The sequence below is a fragment of the Procambarus clarkii genome, chromosome 31 (assembly GCF_040958095.1).
Source record: "Procambarus clarkii isolate CNS0578487 chromosome 31, FALCON_Pclarkii_2.0, whole genome shotgun sequence".
NCBI lineage: Eukaryota > Metazoa > Arthropoda > Malacostraca > Decapoda > Cambaridae > Procambarus > Procambarus clarkii.
In genome coordinates this window covers 28,625,511-28,643,217 of record NC_091180.1, presented here as the reverse complement: position 1 = coordinate 28,643,217, position 17,707 = coordinate 28,625,511, and the positions used below count along the sequence as shown (strand labels likewise).

Genomic DNA, 17,707 nt, shown 5'->3' with positions numbered 1-17,707 from the left:
AAATGAGGTAAGAGAGTGAGATAAAAGGTGAAGAGCAGGCAAGATAAAAAGGTAAAAGTAAGGTGAAAGTAACACAGAAGTTACAGCCCCGCTACTGTGCCAGGTAAGTCCACTACGGGCTCACCATAGCCCGTGCTACTTGGAACTTTTTGTTCCAAGTAGCGAATCTTGAACAACAGGTTGAAGATAAGAGTAAGGTGAATAGTAAGAATAGGATGAAGAACGGAATAAAGGGAAGGTAAGAATTAGAGGAAAGATAATAAATTAGAAAAAGGGTAAGAATAAGAGAAAGGGGTAAAGTTTAAGTCAGATTACGTGTGTTAAGAAGGTTAAGAGCACTTAAGGATGTACTGTGAATCATAGTCATAGAATTATAGATTCATAACCCCTGTGTGCACTGCCAGAACGCCCCACTCTCCATTACAGAAATCAACCCAAGTTCAAATCCGCGGTGGTTGGGCCACCGATCTTTACAGGTTGTAAAGGCAAACTCTATTCACAATTTTAAAAGTAGATATGATAGGAAAATAGACCAGTAGTCCTGCATTAGACAACCGGTGCCTAGGAAGGCGGAATCTAAGAACTAATGCTCGATTATGCTGGTAGAAATAGGTGAGTACACACAAACACACAATGGCGGGATCCAAGAGTCAATGCTCGATCCTGCAGACAACTAGGGAGTACAATGGGTTCCAGACCTAAAATAGGTTATTTGGAGAGGCTGAGGACCTCAGATATGACAAAGCTAGTAAATAAAAAGATGCGGTCACATACAATATTATTAACACATACAAATTCGAAATAGGCATTCTCAAAGTTGACAGTGAGGATTTTTTTTTACCTTGCAACTTAAGAAACAAGAAGCCACAGATTCAGAATAAGAAATTAAAATGTACGGAAAAAATAAAGTTATCTTGTGCGAGCAAGAGTTGAGGACCGCCGGAATAATTTAGAGGAATAATACTCTGCACGAAATGCTATGCGTGTTAGTGACTGCAAAAATGTAGAAATACCAATTTTGTGTAATCTCGCAAACCCATTGTACATTCTTGTAAATAAATTATTATTACTGTATTATAGAGGGCAGTGGATGCTAAAACTTTCGTAACTACAAAACGTCATAACATAACTATGATTGGGACGGTAGAAGGAGCGTGGCTCTTACTCACTAATTACCCTTAATTACAAATTCAGGAAATGTAAAGTAAAAATAAAATTACTTGCAAGACGCCTAAGAAACATGTGTAACGGTCGCTATATGTGATCATAATCTACACGCGAAAACATGCTGCCCCACGAGCGTGCCTCCAGGGAGGATCGAACTCCCGGCCTCTGGTTTACTAGACCAGCGCTCTAGCCACTGAGCTATGGAGGCGCCTGGTACCACAGGTTTTGCATTTTCAAAAATTTGTTTATATATGCTATTCAGTTCCATGCCTTATTCATTATACAGAGGTAAATAACTACAAGTAAGGACCTCCGCATTAGCTGTATGCTCCTCTTTTAACTGCGGAGTTGTCATTCCTTTGCCTGTTAACTCTAGTATAGCTAATATCAGTTATAGTTCCCTTATAAACAAGGCCATTATAAGTGCGATATCGGCCGTCACGTAAATATATTTGTTCACACAGTGTAGACCATTTTTTGCCTCTTAATTGTTAGCAGGCTTATAGCTTTCCCTTCCACTAGCTCATTAAGCGTTCCCTATTAATTTTCACTACAGTACAACCCGCCAGTTGTAAGTTCCTGTTGCACGTGTTCACCGAACAGTAAATGAACCAGGGAGTTATAGGCAGCTGTTGTAGAGTTGCATCCTGGGCAGGGTCGGTAATTAGACCTTTTGGGGGGAGGGGGACCTTGGTCGATATAAGCCTGATATATAAGTATATACAGGCTTCCTGTCCCCGGCAAAACGAATTAAATTTCTTAGATTAAGGACCTGCCCGAAACGCTGCGCTTACTAGCGGCTTTACAAGAATGTAATCACTATGCTATGTATCCTCACAATCCCAATGTACCTTCTTGTATATATATAAATAAATAAATAAAATATTTAGTTTCCCCTAGAGCACGACCCTCCAGTTGGTTTACAACCAGGTCACCGTGTTGTGTAGGGTCAGTAATGAAAATATTTGTGGTGAACTAGTTACAATCAAATTTAATTTGTGATAAAGTTACAAGGATGGTAAGCTGATTCCAGTGCTGTAGTTAAGGTTGTGACACACGGTAATGATATCAACAAATGAGAGACTTGCTTGTAGTGCAAGCTAGCAGTGTGTGGGCATTGTATCTGCACGAGGCAGTCTAACTGGGGCACGTGTCAAGGCTTTTGCACCGATATTAACATAAACATTTAGTTTTGTTTATTATATGCTCCTAATATACCCGTCCATGCAATTTGCAGTGGTGAAAGGGTTAATTGATACAGAGGCTCATCTATGTAAGAGAGAATGTTTCTCAGTCCAAGGTTGGAAGCCAGACACTTTGTGCCACCCTCAGTTAACTTTTCAGGGGGAATGGTCTGGGGTATGGGACTGACATAGGCTTCGGGGGGGGGGGGGAGGAGGGGGGGAGAGAAATCAAGAGGGAACAATGTGCCAAGATCACATTCTGATCCCTACGACGATTTTTGGCACTCCTCATTGGCTACACTTGGCTAAATATTTTGACAAAAAAGTATATTATTATACACCATTATTCACTAATCTCAGGATTTTGTTTTGTCATTTACACTTTGGCTGGGACAGCCCCATCGTAGACAACTGGACAAGTTTTATCATTTGTGATATATTACCTTATTTAGTTTGTTAACCCAATTCCTTATTATATTCACATAATAACGGCGATGAAGAAAACAAAGAGGCTATCGTTTTACAATATTTTAAAGACAGGTGTAACGTAATGCTTTAAATAGTAATCGCCACATGATAGAATAATTACTCTTAATAACTCTTGACACAGAAACAATGAGGTCATCGTGCGTGCGATATTGAAATGTCTAACGATAAGAAAATATTGGTCAAGTGGTAATTTGTGTTGGTTATCATTTGACCCGGATTTGTACCTTAGGCTGTGATGGGGAACTGACACTTGTGTTAGACGGTTGTTAGACATGTCCTCTAGTTATGTGGCGTGTGCTAGAGAGTTATAACATGACCTCTAGTTATGTGGCATGTGCTAGAGAGGTATAACATATCCTCTAGTTATGTGACGTGTGCTAGAGAGTTATAATATGACTTCTAGCTAGGTGGCATGTGTTAGAGAATTACGACATGCTGTGTATACCTAAGCTTGTAAATAAACAAAAATGGGTTTATGAACTAGACAAAGACGGGTTGACTGTAGTATATGTTGAGTTTATTGACACGTGAGGGCTGATGCCAACTTTCATAGTTATAAATTTGATTTCTATATCGTAAAGACAAATCACATTCCACTTTTCATACTTAGTCATATTGTTTTGAATACCTGATTTTTATATATTTTGTTTACTATAAATTCTATTAAATATGGTGATTTTACAGTTTAAGTACTGGGTAAAATAGGGACATTTGGATAAACAGGCATTTATCCCGAAGTTTGGTCTGTACATTAATATGTCAGGATGGCCGAGTGGTCTAAGGCGCCAGACTCAAGGATAACTTCCCTTCCGATAGAAGGGCCATGGGCATTCTGGTCCTCTCTGAGGGCGTGGGTTCGAATCCCACTTCTGACATTAATATTTTGTAACTGTGCAAAGTTACAAAGTGTTATATTTTAAGGTCTGAAATTATTACTTTTTCCTTTAGTTTTTTCAACCACAAATTTCCATGGGAGGTTGAATTAAGGGTTACGGTGAGTGCTAACCAATAAGTTTGATACATTTAAAGCATTTATTTAAGTAACTAGTTTTTATTCCTTTAAAATTGACTATAGATCTCCTAACTTTTATTTCACTGCAAATTACCAATGCAGTTTAATTCATCACTATAATTTTGGATACTTTTTAAATACTGTACTTGTATACTAACTTCCAAAAATCTGAAATTCTCAGTATTCACTAAAATTATTAGTTTTAAATACTTCGTTTAGCTGTACTTCTTGTAACTTACACATTCCTCGAATATGTATACCTCAAATAATGTGTTAGCTATTTTTAATTAGACTCTTCAGAAACATTGAAATTATAAATGTTCCACTGCCCATTGGATGTACGCGAGGCACTTGATTAGTAAGTCCACTACGGGCTCACCATAGCCCATGCTACTTGCAACTTTTGTTTTGAGTAACTGAATTTAAAACAACAACAGCTTGATTAGTAAATCAAGTGTGTGATTAGTAAATCAAGTGTGTGATTAGTAAATCAAGTGTGTGTCCAGTAGGCGACATTCGTGAGAAGAGCGAAGCCAGCTCCTCCCTTGTGTCACTAGAGGTGGTTGGTGGTATCTCCCTGCTACCCGTCTCAGGTCATGTCAGGTCATGGCAGGACTCAGGTCGACTCCCCTCACTACAGTTTTCCTACGGTTCACTTCTCCAGAGCACGTGTTCCACGCTGTTTCTTTTAGGTTTCCCGCTGCGTCCGGGTTCCTGTCCGGGAATGCGTCTTGATCTCTGAAGCCTGTTCCCTTTTGTTTGTATCTGTGGACTTCCCCCAGCAGGAGTGGAAGGTCCAGAGGCGGCGGCATTACGGCGCCTGCTGGACCTTGACACCCCTGATAATGTACTCAAATAATGACTCGCCTAATAATGTATACAAAATGGGGAACCTGTGTATGGGAACCCATCCACAGTCCTTATATATATGAGAGGCAAAAGTTCATTAAACTCATGATTCTCTGAGCACTGTTAAGAAAACGCAGCACACACTTTGGTAAGGTCTGTCGTCCAAGAGAATGAAAGCAGATAAAAGAGAGAGAGAGAGAGAGAGAGAGAGAGAGAGAGAGAGAGAGAGAGAGAGAGAGAGAAGAGAGAGAGAGAGAGAGAGAGAGAGAGAGCAAATAAAGCCATGAATTTAAATCACTTGCTAAAACATGCCTTCGAGCGCAACGTCAGGATGGCCGAGTGGTCTAAGGCGCCAGACTCAAGGAAACTTCCCTTCCGATAGAAGGGCCATGGGCATTCTGGTCCTCTCTGAGGGCGTGGGTTCGAATCCCACTCCTGACATTGGTTTTGTATTTTGTTTTTAATTTTCAACCACTTATGTTACGGCAGAGATCATGAAGCATACTCTCTCTCACTTTATCTCTAATGTACAGCAAAAGTTATATAAAATAACTATACGTAGTTGTTCCAATGTCTAATAGGGAAGCGATCTCAAACTGCGACATGTCACTAATATCCGTCAGACCACCTCTGTGATACATAATAAATTTAATACTGCAACATCAACTTTCACAAGAAAGCGTCAATTAACATTCGTACTCATCCTCATCGTACTCATAACATCCTCAAATGTTATGAAATCAAACTCAGAGTAAAACAGGTTTTTTTCCATACACGCGCACACGCACGCATAAACATAAGTAGCTTAAATTTTGCTACAAATTACCTACTTATAATTATCTGTTAGGTTAAGGAACTGCTCGAGACGCTTTGCATGTTAGTGGCCTTGCAAGAATGTTAAAACATCAATGTTATGTACTCTCACAAACTCAATGTACCTTCTTGTATAAAAAAAAATAGTATTTAAAAATTAATCTAACTATAAGTAACATGATCTAATGTAACCAGGCCTGATCTATTTTTTCCACTTAACCTAGCCTATTTTAACCAACAAGGATAACGCATGATAACAATTTTCAAAACAAGCTGCCCCACGAGCGTGCCTCCAGGGAGGATCGAACTCCCGGCCTCTGGTTTACTAGACCAGCGCTCTAGCCACTGAGCTATGGAGGCATATAATCTTGACCAGTAATAATACTGTGTCAAAATTGTAGGTTAGAATTTAGGGGTTTGGCTATGATTGTATAGTTTTGTTTAGTGATAATTATTAGTAAATAAAGCAAAATAAGGTCATAGTTCAAGAATTTGACAAACTTTAAATACATTTAACCTTTGTTTATGCTGTATTTGGATCATATGTATTTTGAATTAAATATCATCATCATCAACTTGGGTACCCGGCGTTGCTCGGGTACCGGGGGTCATATATTCACTACATATGACCTTCACCACTGCAACCATCTACACTATACGTGACCTTTGTCACCATAACCACCTTCGCTACACAGTTCTCATCACTGTAACCATCTTTACTATACTGTCATCACCACTATAACCATCTTTACTATACTGTCATCATCACTATAACCATCTTTACTATACTGTCATCATCACTATAACCAGCTGTATGACATTGTTATCACTTTAACCGTCTTGGTTAATTAGAGTGGAGTGGATAGATAAGGGTTTCATCAGGCGAGGCTTCAGGCAAGTTTGTCTGACGTCACATTTACTCGGAAATTACGAAATGGATTTTTTTTTTTTTTGGAGCCATGAGGAAATATAGGAAAATTTTGTATAATTTTATGTGTTATGAGTTTTACAATACAACTAAGCGACGGTCTCGCTTCATGCTGGTCGGCGTTCAATCCCCGACCGTCCAAATGGTTGGCCACCATCCCCCCCCCCGTCCCATCCCAAATCCTAATCCTGACCCCTTCCAAGTGCTCTATAGTCGTAATGGCTTGGTACTTTCCCCTGATAATTCCACCCCTCGCTTGAAGTGAATTTGTCCATTTTATAGTTCGGCGATTAAATTGAAATGCATGATCTAAATGGTGCTTAACAATGGCAAATATCTGAGGAATGAAAAATATATTATTACTTCGTAGACTTAAAACTCCTTATTTTTCGGCATTAAACTACATTTGCCATTCTTTCGTCCATTTAAAAAGTATATGTCGGCCCGTAACGAGTTTGGGTTCTCGTCGAGTTTATTTCTGGCCTCAACATACTGGTTCAATAAATCCCTGAACTGTATGTTTGACCAATCTCTCACTCTGTCCATGGAGAACAGAAGAAAATGTATATATGCTGGTTAGCATTGTAAATGTGTGGCCACGTCTGTGGTAGAAAATAATAATAATAATAAAACTGGTTACGCTATCGTTCATGTCATTCATAGCCTCAGTCTCATTATCGTTGGCCATTGTCCTGGCCACAGATGTCTCTTAATATCTGACTTAATAATAATAATTTATAAGTTATACAATGGATAAGATTACAGAGATTATTTGGTAGGTGAAGTGATAATTTTGTGGTTTAAGTCTGAGTGATGGAGTCTGTGGGGTTGACTACATTATGCGCCCCTTGTTTCATCAGTCAGCCATTACGGCCGCTGATTATCTTTTTAATGTAATTAATTACTGTTTTCTTTATATAAAAAAAATTCCCACGTAAATTTTAAAATTTTATACCTCAAGGGTGATTTAAAAGGTTCCTCCCCATATTAGAACTAAAAAAGGCAGTTTTGATAGACCAATGTCATCATGATTGCTGAAGGAAGCTGCGTGGTACTTTGTCACCTGGTAACAGTTTTCTAATAAAATACTCGAGATTGGAGATGTCCTGGAAGTCTCGAAAAAGTAAGAACCCCAGGAGTGGGCAAACGAATGGTTGTTAAAGTTCAACCACAACAAGTGTAATGTAATGGAGATGGTGGAAATATAGGAGACCAAAAGGAAATTACACCGTAAGGAGAAAGGAAACTTCTGGATTCCAAAAGAAGTACAAAATTTGGTAGTGGATATATTTTCAGCATTGCACCAGTGGTACACATAAACAGGATAATGTCGACAGCATTTGGGAGCCAGGAAAGTATAGGAACAGCATTTAAAAATCAAAATAGGGACTTTTTTCTAAACACTGTACACAATCTGTGTGAGGTCAGTAGTCGAATACTTACCATTGGTTTCAAATCCACACCTGGAGCATAAAACTAAACTTGAAAAGTACAAAAGTTTTCAACTCTACTAGAGCGTGAGTTAAGAATCAAAACTACGATGACAGGTCAAAGTAATTTATGCTCACAACCCTAGAGAAGAGTAGAAACAGAGGGGACATGATCACTACATACAAAATACTATGAGAAGTAAACAAGTTGGACAATATGTAACTTTAAATTGAGAGAAAGTTGGAGAAGTGGATATAGGCAGAAGCTGGAAACGGTAAAGAGTTGAAGTAATGAAAGGGAATACTTCTTAATTCTCGTATCCTGTAAGTGTGGCCAACAAGTGGAATCCACACACACACACACACACACACACACACACACACACACACACACACACACACACACACACACACACACACCACACACACACACACACACACACACACACACACACACACACACACACACACACCACACCACACACACACACACACACACACACACACACACACACACACAGGCAGCCGCAGGGGACCGCCTCTGCAGACAAGCCAGTGACTGCAGACCTGGGGGCGGGGGAGGCACGCCACGCCCTCTCTTCGATCGCTATATCGTGTCCTGCAAAACCCGTTGTGGAGGACGGTAGACCTGCTGCTGTGTCAGGAGTGTGTACTACGCCTTGCCGTAACGGGCCGTGTTGCTGGCCTGGTCATGATGGTGTTGACCCGCACGTGAATGACAAATGAAAGATAACTTTGTTTCTTCCGTTTTCAGTGTTGTGGCTGCGATGTGTGATACAGTGGTGGATGTTGAGTCTGATAGAGAGGAAGGGAAGCTGACTGTGTGTGTGTGTGTGTGTGTGTGTGTGTGTGTGTGTGTGTGTGTGTGTGTGTGTGTGTGTGTGTGTGTACTCACCTAATTGTACTCACCTAATTGTGCTTGCGGGGGTTGAGCTCTGGCTCTTTGGTCCCGCCTCTCAACCGTCAATCAACTGGTGTACAGATTCCTGAGCCTATTGGGCTCTATCATATCTACATTTGAAACTGTGAATGGAGTCAGCCTCCACCACATCACTTCCTAATGCATTCCATTTGCTAACTACTCTGACACTGAAAAAGTTCTTTCTAACGTCTCTGTGGCTCATTTGGGTACTCAGCTTCCACCTGTGTCCCCTTGTTCGCGTCCCACCAGTGTTGAAAAGTTCGTCCTTGTTTACCCGGTCGATTCCCCTGAGGATTTTGTAGGTTGTGATCATGTCTCCCCTGTGTGTGTGTGTGTGTGCGCGCGCGCGCGCGAGTACTTGCTTGAGTCCCCGGAAAGCACAACGATAAACAAAATTTAACCCATTTCTCAGCATGCAGTAAAACAGCCTCTTACGCATGACATTAATACCCTAAATACAATACCAGTCCTAACCTCAAAGGCTTTCTTAAGACAGCAACAGGACTTAAATGCAACACACTATTAACACGCATTTATTTCATGCCTCGCTAGGCTCCCTCTAAACCAAAGGACAATTGTACCGTAGAAAAGATCTTAAAATTGACAAGGGAGCACATTAAATGCAAGGCAATATATTAGAAGCAAAACAACCAACGCACTAGACTACAAACGCCACCTTGAGCAGATCACGTAGCCTACTCTGGCCTGCGTGTACGTCACAACATGAGCCCTAAGTAAAGGCATGATTCCTAGCCCTTGACGACCACGTGACCCTATACACCTCTAGACAACTAATGGAGCACAGAAATGTGTGTGTGTGTGTGTGTGTACTTCCTGGTTCCCTTAAGGGTATCTGGTTGTACTTGTGGCTATCGGGCCATTAAGATCTGCGTTACCGTTATCATAAAGAGGAAAACGCTAATGGCAACTCAACTACAGTTCATATGTAAATTTTATCCTGTAATATTGTACCTGTGTTGTGTTTGTTCCGTGCTGTGGCTGTGATGTGTTTGTACCGTGCTTGTGCTGTGGCTGTGATGTGTTTGTACCGTGCTTGTGCTGTGTCTGTGATGTGTTTGTACCGTGCTTGTGCTGTGGCTGTGATGTGTTTGTACCGTGCTTGTGCTGTGTCTGTGATGTGTTTGTACCGTGCTTGTGCTGTGTCTGTGATGTGTTTGTACCGTGCTTGTGCTGTGGCTGTGATGTGTTTGTACCGTGCTTGTGCTGTGTCTGTGATGTGTTTGTACCGTGCTTGTGCTGTGGTTGTGATGTGTTTGTACCGTGCTTGTGCTGTGGCTGTGATGTGTTTGTACCGTGCTTGTGCTGTGTCTGTGATGTGTTTGTACCGTGCTTGTGCTGTGGCTGTGACGTGTTTGTACCGTGCTGTGGCTGTGGCTGTGACGTGTTTGTACCGTGCTTGTGCTGTGTCTGTGACGTGTTTGTACCGTGCTTGTGCTGTGGCTGTGACGTGTTTGTACCGTGCTGTGGCTGTGGCTGTGACGTGTTTGTACCGTGCTTGTGCTGTGGCTGTGACGTGTTTGTACCGTGCTGTGGCTGTGGCTGTGACGTGTTTGTACCGTGCTGTGGCTGTGGCTGTGACGTGTTTGTACCGTGCTTGTGCTGTGGCTGTCAATGTATTATTTTTCTTTAGTGTCGTAGTCGCATGTCAGATAACAATCTCCCTGACCTTCAAGCCCGGTGCTCCTGTGTTCTTCTTGTTTGGGGAGTAATTGCTAGTTTATATTGACGTGGAACTTGATGTGTGCCTGTGTTTGTACCTGTGTGTGTTTGTGTATGCCTGTGTTTGTACCTGTGTGTGTTTGTGTATGCCTGTGTTTGTACCTGTGTGTGTTTGTGTATGCCTGTGTTTGTACTTGTGTGTCTTTGTGTATGCCTGTGTTTGTACCTGTGTGTGTTTGTGTATGCCTGTGTTTGTACCTGTGTGTGTTTGTGTATGCCTGTGTTTGTACCTGTGTGTGTTTGTGTATGCCTGTGTTTGTACTTGTGTGTCTTTGTGTATGCCTGTGTTTGTACCCGTGTGTGTTTGTGTATGCCTGTGTTTGTACCTGTGTGTGTTTGTGTATGCCTGTGTTTGTACTTGTGTGTCTTTGTGTATGCCTGTGTTTGTACCTGTGTGTGTTTGTGTATGCCTGTGTTTGTACCTGTGTGTGCTTGTGTGTGCCTGTGTTCAGGAACACACATGAGCCTGATGTCATGTAATGTCCACATGAGCATTACAACTTTGACTGACAAATTTGAGACATTTAGAGATAAATCTAAACTCGCGCTACTTGAAATAGCAAAGCATTTTATTACAAATAATAAAATATATGAAATCCTAGCATAGTATCCATATTTTGCGTCTAGCAGATAAATGACATATATGAGACTAATGAATATGACTAGTAATAAACAGCAGCTCTTCCTCGATCCTGTACTATATATCTAAAATATTTTATGCGTTGGCAAAAGACTTACCAATGTATAATAAAATTATTGTAAATATATAGATATTATAATGATTTTTGTTTGTAACTGGGCGACATTATAATTATTAAGTGTGCAGGTTACAGGTAAAGATCTCTGCTGAGGTCTGATTAGCACTTTTTTGTGCCCTCTGTAACCCCATCCCCCTTTTTTTTGCGCTACCGCTCACAGAATGAGTATGGGTTCACAATAAACTAGCCGCCTCTAGTGGCAACAATCAGTCCAGACAGAGATTTCTTTCCCAGCCAGGCTCTTGGGCCCCGGTTGTAGACGCCTGAAATAACTGGTCAAGTTTGTATCGGCCAACCAATCGGACATAAAGTCACGAGGCTCCTAATTGGGAGCTGCGAGTCAGCTCATTGGTCCAGAAGGTTCACTGTACCCAAAGAACTGCTTGAATTCAAATGTACAGTAAGGCGAATTTTTGCTTGATGAATCCAGACACATCTGAAGGAATGCCAGTGATTGTGAGACAATTTTTCTCCATATTTAGGCTGTAAGACACTCTAGAGAAGACGGATGGAATTTTTTTATTTTCATGAGCAAGCCTGAGGCTCTCAAGTAACCTCCAATGGACAGTCCCGGGCAAATGAGGATTGGTTATGGAAGACAAGGAGTGAGGGCCAAAGACACTGCAGTTCTGACACTCCAGAGACACTACAGTGCCACAAAGGGGTCATAGAGTTGTAGGGGTGCCAGGAAACCCCTGCGAGGACACCAACATGGCGACGTTGCGATCTTGGCACCAAGGCTGAGCGACGTGTCAGGGCTAGAAGGGCGCGTTGAACACTTGTCTTAGCAATGCCTTATAATAATGGAGTTGATGGTGGCCCTCCTCCCCCCCCCCCCCCTCTGTTGATGGTGGCCCTCCCCCCACCCCGCCCTCTGTTGATGGTCGCCCTACCCCCTCCCCCCATCTGTTGATAGTGGCCCTCCCCCTCCCCTCTCCCCCCTCTGTTGATGGTGGCCCTCCCCCTCCTACCTCCCCCCTCTGTTGATGGTGGCCCTCCCCTCCTACCTCCCCCCTCTGTTGATGGTGGCTCTCCTACCTCCCCCCTCTGTTGATGGTGGCTCTCCTACCTCCCCCCTCTGTTGATGGTGGCTCTCCTACCTCCCCCCTCTGTTGATGGTGGCTCTCCTACCTCCCCCCTCTGTTGATGGTGGCTCTCCTACCTCCCCCCTCTGTTGATGGTGGCCCTCCTACCTCCCCCCTCTGTTGATGGTGGCCCTCCTACCTCCCCCCTCTGTTGATGGTGGCTCTCCCCCCTCCCTCCATGTGGTTGAGAGTTTGTTCATTGCTGTGAATATCATAATTTTAATAATTATTGTGCCATAACCATATTTATATTGTAGATGATGAGGTAGTTCTTGTGTGTGTTTATTTATGTGTATATATTTACGTAGTGTAGAGGGGAGGCAAAAGGAGAGATAATTAAGTCTGATGATTAACAGTGATTGAGTCCGCCTGATTGATGAGGGGGGAGGTGCCCGGGGCACTATACCCATAATGAGAGGATATGTGTGGGTTGTGTCCCAGCGTTCACAGTATGCTAGAGTGACGTTAAGTCAACGTAGGTGATGATGTGCTTCTCACCCCCCCCCCCCCACCCCACCCCACCTCATGGGCTAAGCTAGGCAAACGACGTTGATGTAAATACTGAAAGTTGATAACGTTGAATAAACATGATCAACTTGTGATGTTACATCAACGTTGTTTGCTGAGTCATGTTGCTCAGCCTTTGCTCAGCAATATTACATCAACGTTGGGGACTGTTTGAGGATGAACCTCACGTCAATGTGGATCATTTGCTCAACCAAACAGGTGTCACTGACCACACCTGTATCAGCATGTGTGTGTGTGTGTGTGTGTGTGTGTGTGTGTGTGTGTGTGTGTGTGTGTGTGTGTGTGCGTGTGTGTGTGTGTGTGTGTGTGTGTGTGTGTGTGTGTGTGTGTGTGTGTGTGTGTGTGTGTGTGTGTGTGTGTGTGTGCGTGTTGCGTGTGTGCGTGTGCGTGTGCGTGTGCGTGTGTGTGTGTGTGTGTGTGTGTGTGTGTGTGTGTGTGTGTGTGTGTGTGTGTGTGCGTGTGTGCGTGTGTGTGTGTGTGTGTGTGTGTGTGTGTGTGTGTGTGTGTGTGTGTGTGTGTGCGTGTGTGCGTGTGTGTGTGTGTGTGGTGTGTGTGTGTGTGTGTGTGTGTGTGTGTGTGTGTGTGTGTGTGTGTGTGTGTGTGTTACATAACTGTGAACTAACCTATCGGGGATTGCGGGAGATATGTTTCAGCGCCTGGGTCCCGCCTCTCAGCCTTGAGCTGGTTGGTGTACATGTTGCTTAACACTGTGGTGTCTGCCCTCCGACACTGTTAGCTCTACTTGGCGTCCCCTTCACCACATTTCTCTCTCATTCATTACATTTTTTGACTGTTCTTGCACTGAAAAAAAAGGTTCCTTCTAACTTTCATTTTGGTCATTCGGGTCATAGGTTCCCACCTGTGTTCCCTTGATGGTGTTCCTGCTTATGTATTCTGATTTAAACTATCTTGTCAATCCACCTGGGAATTGTACATGTTGCGATCATGGCTCCTTTCTGCTCTCTCTTTCTCCCAGAAGTATTAGTTCGTCTAAGAACTAAGTTCTTAGAAGTTCTTACTTAGAATAAGAACTTAGTTCTTCTTCTAAGACGTGAGTCTTAGTTCCATCATTCTTTCTTCACAACTCATGCCTCTCAGCTCTGGGACTAGTCTGGCAGTACATTTCAGAATTGTATATAGGTTCATGATTTTGGATGGGCTATCAACAACACGCTGGCGCCGCATATTACGGAATTGGTCTGCCGTAGGTGGTATGCAACATGTTTTCATCTAGTCGTGCTTGTATGGAATGCATTTCAGCTTCTGGACTCGCATTTAAACCACTGATGATCTGGTGAGTTGACTGCATGCCTCTGTTCTCAACAATATTGCAGATGCAACCACTGAAATACTTTCTCTGTGTTCTTCATTTTATGTTCTTGTGTTTGTCTATGTGTGTCTCTCTTCTCTCTGCCCTTGTGTGGAGCTGAACTATGCAGAATACAAAGCAAATGGTTAGTATCACAATGATGGTGCAAAAAATGTGTCGTCACCAGTCAGTGCAATCTCCTATGACGAGGGAGGGAGAGATGGAGAGACACGGGGTGGAGAGAAACAAGTGAGAGAGAGAGAGAGAGACAGAGAGAGAGACAGACAGACAGACAGACAGACACAGACAGACACAGACAGACGGGCGTAACGCGTACTAGAGAGTGACTATGCAGGACTCAGCACAAGTGTTTGGTAACATAACTGGTTATAATGTATAAAACAGTGGAGTATAAAGAGGTATACTGGTGACCACTGGTATATATACTCCCCAGCGAGGCAGCCTGCCCCTACTACACTCACCACCTCCACTCTTGCATTAAAATATACAACATTAACTTGTTGGAATCCTGTCATTTTTCTATTTTGCTTAAAACTAAGAATAAATAATATATAGACTGACTTCCTTCGAGTATGTTACTCTGAGGAACGGTCACTCAGAGATGTGTTTCACTCATCCTGTGAGTGGACACACCACCATAGTGACAGTATTGGGCAGCGCCACTCATCCTGTGAGTGGACACACCACCATAGTGACAGTATTGGGCAGCGCCACTCATCCTGTGAGTGGACACACCGCCATAGTGACAGTATTGGGCAGCGCCACTCATCCTGTGAGTGGACACACCGCCATAGTGACAGTATTGGGCAGCGCCACTCATCCTTTGAGTGGACACACCGCCATAGTGACAGTATTGGGCAGCGTCACTTATCCTGTGAGTGGACACACCGCCATAGGGACAGTATTGGGCAGCACCACTTATCCTGTGAGTGGACACACCGCCATAGTGACAGTATTGGGCAGCGCCACTCATCCTGTGAGTGGACACACCGCCATAGCAGCATGTACAAGACCCTGAAATAGAGAGAAAATCCGCTGGGTTGTTCATCCTGTCACTTGTACCCAGACACAGCTGGGACTTAACTGTCTTAAGTGAAGTGTCAAACAAGGGATTAACGTACATTTTTATTTATTTATTTATTTATGCATATACAAGAATGTACATAAGGAATGTGAGGATACAATTATGGTAATTACAGTCTTGTAAAGCCACTAGCACGCGCAGCGTTTCGGGCAGGTCCTTAATCTAAGAAAATTTTAAGGAGGTAAATACTTGCAAAATTTATAGACAAAAAAATGATAACAGATTACATGGAATGAAAAAAAAAAAAAAAAGATGAGAGAAAATTATAGGTACAGTATATTAAAGCACATAGGTAGCTATGATTGATTGCAATGACAGCTTAAAATGGTAGTTGACAACAAATTGGTAGGCACAATACAGCAGAAACAATATAAGATTGATTGCAATGACAGCTTGAATGGTAGTTGACAAAAATTGGTAGTCACAATACAGCATATGGCTAGCACATAAAAGAGACAGCAATGAACACAATGATAAGGTTGTTTGATATTACATAAAAATTAGGAGATTGGGTACCACTAGGTACAGAGCAAATTTAAAGCTCAGTGTAGGAAACTAAATAGATGAAGTTAGGTACTTTTTGGTTTTGCTTTTAAATAAGGCAAAAGTTTTACAGTTTTTCAATTCACTAGGGAGTGAGTTCCATAGACTAGGTCCCTTAATTTGCATAGAGTGTTTACACAGATTAAGTTTGACCCTGGGGATATCAAAGAGATATTTATTTCTGGTGTGGTGATAATGGGTCCTATTACATCTGTCCAGGGAGAGTTTCAGAGCATGGTTTGCATTTAAGAACAGGGTTTTGTAAATGTAGTTGACACAAGAGAATGTGTGGAGGGAGTTAATATTTAGCAAGTTTAGAGATTTAAACAAGGGAGCTGAGTGTTGTCTGAAAGCAGAGTTAGTTATTATTCTGATAGCAGATTTTTGCTGTGTGATGATGGGCTTAAGGTGGTTTGCAGTGGTAGACCCCCATGCACAGATACCATAATTAAGATAGGGGTAGATTAGTGCATAATATAGTGAGAGGAGAGCAGAGTTAGGAACATAATATCTGATTTTGGAGAGTATACCAACTGTCTTAGAGACTTTCTTAGTTATGTGTTGAATGTGGGTGCTGAAATTGAGTCTCTTGTCTAGGAATAGGCCAAGAAACTTGCCATCATTTTTATTACTGATGTTAATGTTGTCTATCTGTAGCTGAATTGCATTTGATGATTTGCTTCCAAATAAGATGTAGTAAGTCTTTTCGATGTTTAATGTTAGTTTGTTCGTTGACATCCATAAGTGGACTTTTTTTAATTCATTATTCACAACATTATTTAGTGTATGTGGGTTGAGGTTTGAGTAGATAAGGGTAGTATCGTCAGCAAACAATATAGGTTTGAGAATATTAGAGACATTAGGCAGATCGTTTATATATATAAGAAATAGAAGAGGTCCTAAGATGCTGCCCTGTGGCACTCCAACGGTAATTGGTAGAGTGGAAGAAGTTGTATCATTGATGGTTACATATTGGTGTCTGTCACTAAGATAGGATCGGATGTAGTCAAGGGCAAGGCCTCGGATTCCATAATGCTGGAGTTTAAATAAGAGGTAGTTGTGATTAACAGTATCAAAGGCTTTTCTTAGGTCAATGAAGAGTCCAATCGGAAACTCATTTTTGTCAAGGGCTGAGTAGATAATGTCAAGGAGACTAATGATTGCATCATTGGTACTCTTTTGGGACCGGAAGCCAAACTGGCAGGGGCTGAGTATGTCGAGTTTTACGAGGTAGGAATAGAGCTGTTTGTAAATAATTTTTTCAAATATTTTTGATAGAATGGGTAGATTTGATATTGGTCTATAATCTTACATCTTACATCTTACAACCCTCAAGTTTTCGTTATCTTGTCGGTACAAAATAGAGGAACCTTATAAGGCTATCTTATTGTTATTATTACCACCCAAAGTTGAATATACAGCAAAGTTGGATATGCGTCTCTCCTTTATAAAGGATATAATGATTTATAATCCAATATAGGTAATTTGCAAAACCATTTGTCAGAAGTGGGATTCGAACCCACGCCCTCAGAGAGGACCAGAATGCCCATGGCCCTTCTATCGGAAGGGAAGTTACCTTGAGTCTGGCGCCTTAGACCACTCGGCCATCCTGACACTTGAGACATGTCCTGCGGCATGTTATGTAGAAAATAATATTTAGGTGTATAATATCTTATTCTTGAATTTATCAGAGGACCGCCATTTTTACTGGTGTCGATAGGGACAGGTTGACGGCGGTTTATCAAACGTCCCCATTAATTTTGAAGATTGTCTCCAGTTGAATATTAAACTGAAGTAATGTTATTGAGCTTAGTATGTATCTCC

At 42.0% G+C, this 17,707-nt stretch overlaps 5 non-coding genes across 5 annotated transcripts; 2 read left to right on the top strand and 3 right to left on the bottom strand.

Moving 5' to 3' along the window:
- Nucleotides 1–1,302: 1,302 nt before the first annotated feature.
- On the bottom strand, nucleotides 1,303–1,375 carry TRNAT-AGU (transfer RNA threonine (anticodon AGU)). The gene has a single exon. It is a non-coding gene; the product is annotated as a tRNA-Thr (tRNA).
- Nucleotides 1,376–3,598: 2,223 nt separating this feature from the next.
- On the top strand, nucleotides 3,599–3,715 carry TRNAL-CAA (transfer RNA leucine (anticodon CAA)). The gene is made up of 2 exons: nucleotides 3,599–3,636; nucleotides 3,671–3,715. It is a non-coding gene; the product is annotated as a tRNA-Leu (tRNA).
- Nucleotides 3,716–5,026: 1,311 nt separating this feature from the next.
- On the top strand, nucleotides 5,027–5,142 carry TRNAL-CAA (transfer RNA leucine (anticodon CAA)). The gene is made up of 2 exons: nucleotides 5,027–5,064; nucleotides 5,098–5,142. It is a non-coding gene; the product is annotated as a tRNA-Leu (tRNA).
- Nucleotides 5,143–5,801: 659 nt separating this feature from the next.
- TRNAT-AGU (transfer RNA threonine (anticodon AGU)) lies at nucleotides 5,802–5,874 on the bottom strand. The gene has a single exon. It is a non-coding gene; the product is annotated as a tRNA-Thr (tRNA).
- Nucleotides 5,875–17,381: 11,507 nt separating this feature from the next.
- On the bottom strand, nucleotides 17,382–17,497 carry TRNAL-CAA (transfer RNA leucine (anticodon CAA)). The gene is made up of 2 exons: nucleotides 17,460–17,497; nucleotides 17,382–17,426 (listed from the first exon to the last, which is right to left on the bottom strand). It is a non-coding gene; the product is annotated as a tRNA-Leu (tRNA).
- Nucleotides 17,498–17,707: the final 210 nt, after the last annotated feature.